General features: G+C 34.5%; 1 pseudogene across 1 annotated transcript; it reads left to right on the forward strand.

Annotated features, from left to right (window-relative positions):
- The first annotated feature begins 2954 nt into the window (after positions 1-2954).
- On the forward strand, positions 2955-6984 carry LOC143590040 (protein indeterminate-domain 14-like; annotated as a pseudogene). Its single transcript, XR_013145395.1, has 3 exons — positions 2955-3835; positions 4083-4482; positions 5921-6984. The product of XR_013145395.1 is annotated as a protein indeterminate-domain 14-like (transcript).
- Positions 6985-9285: the final 2301 nt, after the last annotated feature.

Consider the following 9285-nt stretch of genomic DNA (forward strand, 5'->3'; position numbering starts at 1 on the left):
ACCGGTTGATGAAACTCCGATCCGGAAGATCCTCCTTCTTGGTATTTCATATAGAACTGGTGTGGGATGTTTGGAATGAAGTATATTTTCGTTCATAGGGTTTAGGGTTCTTTAAATAGATATTAAACTTGTTAAACAAGCCAAAACTAGGTCAAAACAAGCCCACAAACCCACTAAAGAACTAAACAGTCGGACTGCTTGATTTTGGGCAGCATCTTGGACATGGTGGCAGGTGAGACGCCACCATGCGCGGCTATGAGGCCTGACCTAGTTGCCTGTGGTGTCCAAGCCCTATGCGTCTTCGTTTCCAACTTCTGACTCGTTTAAACTTCGTACGTCTATACCGACTTCATCCGAATCCGTTTGAGCTTATTCTTTCTTCATTAAACTCGTTTTTTTGCTCTCTTCAACATGGGACCTATCATATACACGAACATTTAATTTCATGCAAGAATAAGTTATATTCGTTAACGGTTTACGCACAAAACAACACAAAAACGGGATAAAACGCTATGTGTTTTGCAACATATCAAATAACATAAACAATTAACAATCATTCAATGAAAAACCTTACAATTCAGGAGAGAACACAAAGTTAATTAGCCAAACATAATTCGGTTCATCATTCCTCTAATCAAAGTATGCATATAAATCAAAATCAAGTCTCTAATGATTACCACACTTACAATAATGTTATTAAGTGATAGAGAGGTGAAACGACATTGAAAAACGGATTAAAAACAAAGAAAATCGGCAGTTTTAGCTCCGGACCGTGGCCCACGGTGGGTGGTGTCCATGGTGCAGGAAGAGCTCACGGTACGGTGAAATCTGCCGTTTTGGTGCCATTTTGATCATGGCCCACGGTCAACACCGTTGGCCACGGTGGAGCTCTTTCTCATTTTCTTGTTTTCTTCATATCTTTCTCGTTTCAACTCCGTTTTCTTCGCCGTTTTCGGCCCTGTTCTCGTGATTTAATCCTCTATCTCCTCATACCTTCAATTATACGAGTAACCATAGTAAACTAATTCTATGAAATTAATTGGTTAAGCATATGCATTTATATATTTAGCTCGCTTAACGGCTTCCCTACAGTTCACCCGTTAGGAGGGCTATGTGGTATTGTTTTTCTGATTGGAGTAGCTAAACCATGAGACTTCAAATCTTGATTCACCATGTTTAAGATAGAATTTTAAGTGGCTGAATCATTCGAACTGGTAGATGAAATGAGTGCTTGATATCCCCCATTATATATACCATAATGACTTCCTTTTATGCTATCAGCAATGTGAACACTTGGATGAGCTTGAGATAAGAAAGCAATTCCAGCTTTAGTACCATTTGACATTCAAGCTTGATTGAGAGAACTCATATGATTGTCCATACAAAGTTTATCATTCATTTCGAATGATCGGATGATAGAGATCAAATATGCGAGTGAAGTCTCACACATGTTCCTTGTTTTATTTATGGTAGTGACATTGTCGTTCCAAGTGTAAAGAAGTTAGTTGAGCAATTTCTTGTTGATTTCTCCGACTTCACAAATAATTCATGCGCTTCTCATCTTGGTATTTAAGGCTTCAAATAAGTCAATGACCGACTCAATGTTTCATCTTCTTTCTATTTTCCCTCATATCAAGGTTACCTTCAAACTTCTCCATCAATGCATCCCAAAGATGCTTAGTCGTATTACATTCCTTCACACTTTGAGTAATTTTCTTGTCCAAACACATGGTTAAGTAACTAAGCTCCTTTTCACTGGTAGCATTTCCGATCGTGGGATGATGAGATCCCTTTTCAATAGATGTTAAGATTCTCATGTCTTGGGTTCATGTAAAGTTCTTGAAGCGGTACTTCCAATCATTGAATTTTTCAAAGCTTATGAGTTTAGGAGGCTTGTTGTTTGAACCAGACTCATTATTCATTAGTAAGTAATGTTTCAACATCTCTGCTTCAGAAACCATGATCAGGTATATTAAAAATCAAACAGAAAGTTCTGAAAATGTCTAGGTCCTTTGATTCGCAATCGCAAATAATGAATTGCGAATGCGATTTAATTAGTAGTTGTGAGTGCGAATTTAACAATCTTACAAACCACTAACTTGTGAATCCAAATCTTGCGAATTACCAGAACTTGCGAACTACCAACGATTACGAACTACAAAAACTTGCGAACTTTGATCCTTGCAAATCTCAGAGATTGCGAACTTCCACACTTGTGAATTGCCCAAGGTTGCGAACTACTTGAGCTTGCGATTTAAATTGAATTTGCGAACTGCTTGAAGTTTGCGAATGCAAACTTGATATTGAAGAGCTCGAACTCGCAAAACACGCTGATGAACACAAAGTTTCAGATCTGGTTGATTATAAGCAAAACCAAGGTCTAAAATACACTAGATCCAACAACAAACACAAAAACAAACTTAAATATAACAAACAATACAATAAATATCCAAAAAGATAACCTGGAACCCAAAAAGTTGAGCCAAAGCTCTGATACCAATTGTAGGTTCCTGATAGAACTCACAACTATGTTTTGGATCAATCTAGAGTCAGTGGAAATCACTAAAAACACTAAGATCGTGTGTAAGTGTAAAACCATAAGAAGAATAAGATGAAAGAAAAAGTTTGCAAAAAGGAACATGTGCATATGTGAATAGTATTCCCTTTTATAGGAACCCATACACCTAGGGTCTTTCCTATTCATGGGCCCAAAAATGAGTTTGCCCATTGCACTTTACCAAGTAAATGGCCTAAGGCCCCATACAAAGTTCTAAACGAGAGCTTACAAGAATATTACAATTAACGAGCTATCTAATGCATAAGCATAACATAAAAACAAATACAAAATGAGGCTAACACAAGTTCGTTTTTGTTATATATGTGTTAACCAGATACCAGACTTTATTCGTTGACCATTAAAAAAAAAGCAAATAGCCATAGTATTACTATTTGTACACCATGTTTTCTACTACTTTTTAATGTAACACTCTTAAGCTCGGTCCAAATAAACAACATCTACTATCTTATTCATAATCATGTTTTTTTACCTTTTAACACTAGTATGGGTTGCTTTTGAGATGGAATCCCCTTTCCATCACTATTTTTTGTAAGCCCTTTCAACTTTAAAGTAGAGAAAAAGAGTAGGTCACGTGAGGCAACGCAGGAAGTCACGTGCAGGGGGGTCTGGAGCTGCATTTATTCATGCATAATATTATATTTTGTGTTTTATAAAACTTAAAAAAATATGAAAAAAATGAAGAAATAATTACTGTTTTCTTTTGTCTTTCTATGAGGTGGGGATGCTTTTTTGGTTTCATCTGATACATATTTCTCTCTTGTGGGCTCATGTTTGATTAGGTTTAACAAGCTCTCTCTCTTTCATCCTCACCCTAATTCTCACACTTCACTATGTGTTTGGTGTACATCATGTGTACATGTGTATTAATCTTTTATATATCTTGATTCCACTGTTGCAGGCTTTATATAGAAGACTTATAACCTCAACCTTACCTGCTCAAGGTGAGGGGTCAATAAGTGAAAAGCAAAGAAAGTTCATTGCAAAAGCTAAAAAGGTTTTAAAGCTTAAAGCAAACTACTTTTCTTCTATCTTCAATTCATCCCCTTCATCTCAAGAACTAATAAAGCTGAAACAACCGACTATCATCACTTTAACATATGTACTAAATCAACAGGATTTTTCATAGATTTTGCCTACTTAAATCATCCCATATGTTAAACCACCTTACCACCACGCCATCTTCTTCTTCTGATCCATTTTTTTCGCCCGAAAATGGTCTTGCAAGTAAACGAAAACGACGTCCTGCTGGTACTCCAGGTAATTACTTAACTTACACATGTGTAGAACATTTACATATATGTAACAGGTAAGTTACAAATATGTAGAGCATGTACATATATGTAACTGGTACGTTGGTAATTATGTATTATAAATAATAAACTAGCCTTGTTATTTACTAATTAACTAATTATAGACGTACCCAGTATAATCTCACTTATAGCATAGCTATCGGTAGGGTCTCAGGCCGCTAATTATTTACTAATTAGCGTGTTGAAAACTGTAGATCCGGATGCCGAAGTGGTATCCTTATCGCCGAAGACATTATTAGAATCAGACAGGTACGTGTGTGAGATCTGTAACCAAGGGTTCCAAAGAGATCAGAATCTTCAGATGCACCGGAGACGACATAAAGTACCATGGAAGTTGTTAAAGAGGGAGACACCGGAGGTGAAAAAGAGGGTTTTCGTGTGCCCCGAACCGACTTGCTTGCACCATGATCCTTGTCATGCACTTGGGGACCTAGTTGGGATCAAAAAACATTATAGGAGGAAGCATAGTAACGATAAACAATGGGTTTGTGAGAAGTGTTCAAAGGGTTATGCTGTTCAGTCTGATTATAAAGCTCATCTCAAAACTTGTGGCACTCGAGGCCATTCTTGCGACTGCGGCCGTGTTTTTTCCAGGTTTTTTTTCTTTAATTTCACCTTTAAATTTGATTAAATGATGATCGTATAGTTATTCAAATTGTCAAAATTGGTTAAATTTAAAAGAAAAAAAAACATTAATATGTATAATGGGAAGGTTGAAAAACCCATGGCAATTACCTCCTTGATGTTTGTTATTTCTTCTCAGACATGGATTTCAGCATCAACAGATAAGAAACATAAATTCCTTAATGATTTTATGTGGAAAATGTTAATGCCTGGTCACTATATTTAATTCAACAGTGAATTCTTTTAAGTTTCTGGCTGAGGGTACAATGCTCTTCACAATATATAGTATAGTAACCCCTTAAAAATCAATATATATATATATATATATATATATATATATATATATATCTTATCTTAAATAAATATAAATGAAACCTTAAAAAACTCTCTGGTTGATCCCTACATCTTATAAAGCTTCTAGATTGTTTAATTTGTAAATGGAGGTTTACCATGCATCTGACCCCGAATTCAAGCGTATGGGTCTCACCAAACATATATAGCTCTTAAACGGGTTATAGCATCTCATTAAAAATTAATCTAATCAAATATTTGATATGAAAATCCTATAAACCAGGGATATACTAAAAGTTAATATCAGATTTTATTAAAAAAATATATTATTTATAATTAAGAAAAAAAATTTAGTAAAAAATAAGCTGGACATATGGGTCTCACCAAATGCAAATAGCTTTTAAATAGAATTATAATATCTCATGTATTTCTAAAACTCTTTCATCATCAAGCCCTAACTATATTATTAACTTCTTTATAAAAATTAAAATTAAAATTCAATATATATATAAATATATGAAACGTTGTAAAACAACCTCCGTAATACGGGTTTGAAAGCTAGTATGTGGTATAGAGAAATCAATAAAGTTTTTGACCAAAGTTGCCTAAAAGTCAAAGAAGTTTCAAAAAACTTCTATTAAGTACCTGTCAGGTAACTAAACGATCTACTAATACAAAATTTTCATGATCTGATCATTTCTTTCTGAATATATATTGGCCATCATGTTGTCTTTCTATTAGAATATTGCTTGGTATAGTCCAAAAAGTTATGATTAAGCTGAAGTCATTTGGAATTAGTTATATAAACTAATCAACCTTTTAATTTACACGTCGATCTTGATAATTAAATTAAAACTCTTTAATTTACAAGTCGATCTTGATAATATTACAATATGTAACAATCAGTAATTACAAAATGTCTAATATGATACACCATCTATATTTTCAATCTATAATATTTTGTTTGCTAGCTTTAATCCTTCATTTGATTAGATGTTTTGTCTTATGGCCCATGAACTTTGTCACCCTATAGTTATCATTATGTAAATAAATTCCTTTGTCAACAATTTAATGATTACTGTACATTGTTCTTGTTTTGACTCATTTGTCTTTATAGGGTCGAAAGTTTTATCGAGCATCAAGATGCTTGCATCGTCCGACGTGTCCATATTCCGGACCTACCCACATTCCAACCGGCATGCTCATCAAGAACTGCATCAAGCACAAGTCCATCAAGTGACACTAATCTAAGCACCATTCCACCATTGCAAAGAATGACACAATTTCAAACTCAAAACACACCGAACAACTTGGAACTTCAACTATTACCATCATCATCATTATACGAACAAATCAAAGATAACCGAACCAATTTAAAGCTCTCGATTGGAAGCGGAATTGGCTTCCATGAAGAAGAAGAACAACAAAAGATGAAGATGGCCTTGGCGGAAAAGGAGTTTGCGGAAGAAGCTAGGTTACAAACAAAGAGACAAATAGAAACTGCGGAACTTGAGTTTGCGAATGCGAAAAGGATTAGGAAACAAGCTCAAGCAGAGTTGGAAAGGGCTAAAGTTTTACGGGAACAAGCTACGAAAAGAATTAGTTCCATCATCTTAGAGATCACTTGCCATTCGTGTAAACAATGGTTCCAAGTCTCGCAAACAATGGTCTAACTATTACAACCGATGAGATGTCATCGGCTATAACCGAAGGCGAAGGAGATTAATTTGTAGTATTTTCAAGCAAGCCCATCTCTTTGTTGCAATTTTTTCTTGTTTTTTAAGCTGTTATTTGTTTTCTATGTGATTTCATTCATGTCTTTTTTCCTTTGCTTTAGGAAATAAATATGTTTGTGTGTAGATTTTGGTACATTAATGCCAAACCTAGATTCCACATTTTACAGATTTGAAACCAAACATTGTGCTACCAGTTAGTTTGAAAGGTAATTAAGGAGACCAATTTAAAGAAGATAGATCTTGTAAGTATAGGATTCCCGAACCTTTCATAAGACATCGATCATCTGGTTTTAAAGGCTTTAATTAGTCTTTTAAAAAAAAGAAAGGAATCAAAGACACATGGTGGTGTTTGGATTTTCCAATATGTGGAGTAGTTGAGGTCCCAGTGGATGATCATATAGTTGTTTGTGAAATTCATATGGCCAATCAAATTGAGCAAACCAACATGTTATTAGAGCATTCTAATGACCGATAAAATTAAGCAGACCAACATGTTATTAGAGCATTCCATTACACATCCCTATTAAATCTAATTCTCATTTTTTTTTAAATCTCACATTCCATCCCCATCTTATCTCTTCATCTTCCCCTTCGTCATTCCATTCCTTGTCGTTTTCTCTTCCTCATCATCTTCATATTCTTCTTCCTCTTTCTCTTATTATTATTAGTATTACTATTACTATTATTTTCAATTCTTATAATTTAACTAATATACTTATTTGACATCGTATAATTAGTTGCTTGAATTTGGAATAGCGTGTAATGACGGTTTTAGACGATTTCCTTAAAGTTTAAAGCGGGGAAGGGGGCATGGAATGTGGAATGCTTTTAGTATCATAAACATATGACGTGGGTATATAAATAGATCATTGCTTACACAACAAAAACAAATGAATATCACTGACAAAGTGCTCCTATTAGTAGTTACTAACAAAACTTCGGCTGACAGATTGGTCCCAAGGGTATTATACCTAGGTCATATGCTCATTCACATCCATGCTTGGTTCTACTGTGATCAATGGGCACACATGTAAAAGTAGTTTTTATGAGTTGTCCACATCTGGCTACACATATACATGCGAATGTAATGTGGGTTTATGTGGCCAAAAAGACACAAATTAAACATGATAATGTTCATTAACGCTCAATAGTAAGAGCACCCATAACGTTCTGATGTATATGACGTCTGAATTTTCAACCCGATCCCCTAAGTAGACAAGTTGTGATGTGAGGGAGGTTTTATTTTGTGCTTCGAGATCCAACCCCCCTCCGGGCATGAGAAGCGAGGCCCATTTTAAAAAAATTGTAATTTTACCCTATTATTTACTCAATCTTTGTTATATATTAAACCACCTTTTATAAAAAAAAATCCAAACATCTCTAGAACCTTTTAACCCTTTTAAAAAAATATATAATCATAAACAACACAAATTACTGATGCGGTAACAATTTTTTTGTTCTAATATCGTAAGCGGATGGCATGTAGAATTACATACCACATTCTAATATATCCGACATGGATGGCTCATATTGTAATAAAAATATGATTATCCGTATTTTAATATGTACGAATGTAAAGAGGATTAGGATGAATCTAATGATTATTAATAGATTAATGATGGATGCAACCAACAATTAGTGTAATTATTAATCTAAATGTTGAATTGTGTAATTTATTTATTTTTGTTTATGTAATAATTTAATTTTTTATTTTTAAATTAATTTTAAATTATGTTCAAAGTTTTTGCAGATTATTTTATAAAAGTAATTTAATTTATATAAATTATTATAAAAGTAGGTGATGATGTGAATCTTGAAAAAGAATGTAGTGTTGTAAGAAAAATGGTGATTCTAATGAAAGTTTCGAATAGGATGTTGTAGTTGAGGTGAGGCTTTGTGAGGGTTTGAAACCACTTAGCATTTTGGATACTCTAAGTAATCATGCACATGTATAATCAGACACCAAATGACTTGTTAAGGGTTTGTGTAGCCAAAAGAAAACAATAAGGTTGGTCAAGGTCTAATATTAAAACTAATATATACATGTATCATGACTAATTATAAATATAATTATTGTTGTTATTATGATCATCATCATTGTTGTTGTTGTTGTTGTTTTTGTTGCTGTTGTTGTTGTCGTTGTTGTTGTTATTGTCGTCGTCATTGTGTTTTTGTTGTCGTTGGCGCTACTGTTTCTGTTGTTGTTATTGCTCTTGATGCAGTTGTTGGAGTTGTTGCTCCAGCTGTTGATGTTGCTATTTTCGTTTTCGTTGTCATGATCATCGTCGTTGTGGTCATTTTCGTGGGAGTGGTCATTGTTGAGGTCATCGTCGTCATTATCGTGGTCGGCGTTTTCGTTGTGGTAGTTGTCGTCTACGACATGGTCGTGGTCTTTTTCGCCATCGTCGACTCATCGTTGTCTTCATGTAAGTGTTCGTCGTCGTCATTCTTCGTGGTAGTCGTCGTGTTCATGGTCGTAGTGGTTGTAGTTGTCATCATCTTCGTTGTCACCGCCGCCGTTTTTGTTGGCATTGTCAATGTCATGGTTGTTCTAGGTTTTGTTGTTTCAACTTGCAAATAGTTACAATAATACCAGTTTGAAATTTTTTTAAGTCTTCTATGTGCAATATTTTTGAACATATCACATGAAAGAAAGTGCAAATTTTGGTGACTGCATCCCATATTAGAGGCAATGTAGATCCAAAGAACGGATTAAACAACTAGTTCTTGAATCAATCTCACTTAC

This window comes from Bidens hawaiensis, unplaced genomic scaffold (assembly GCF_021521415.1).
Source record: "Bidens hawaiensis isolate Kalapana, Puna unplaced genomic scaffold, B.hawaiensis_p1.1 tig00038113_1, whole genome shotgun sequence".
NCBI classification, from domain to species: domain Eukaryota; kingdom Viridiplantae; phylum Streptophyta; class Magnoliopsida; order Asterales; family Asteraceae; genus Bidens; species Bidens hawaiensis.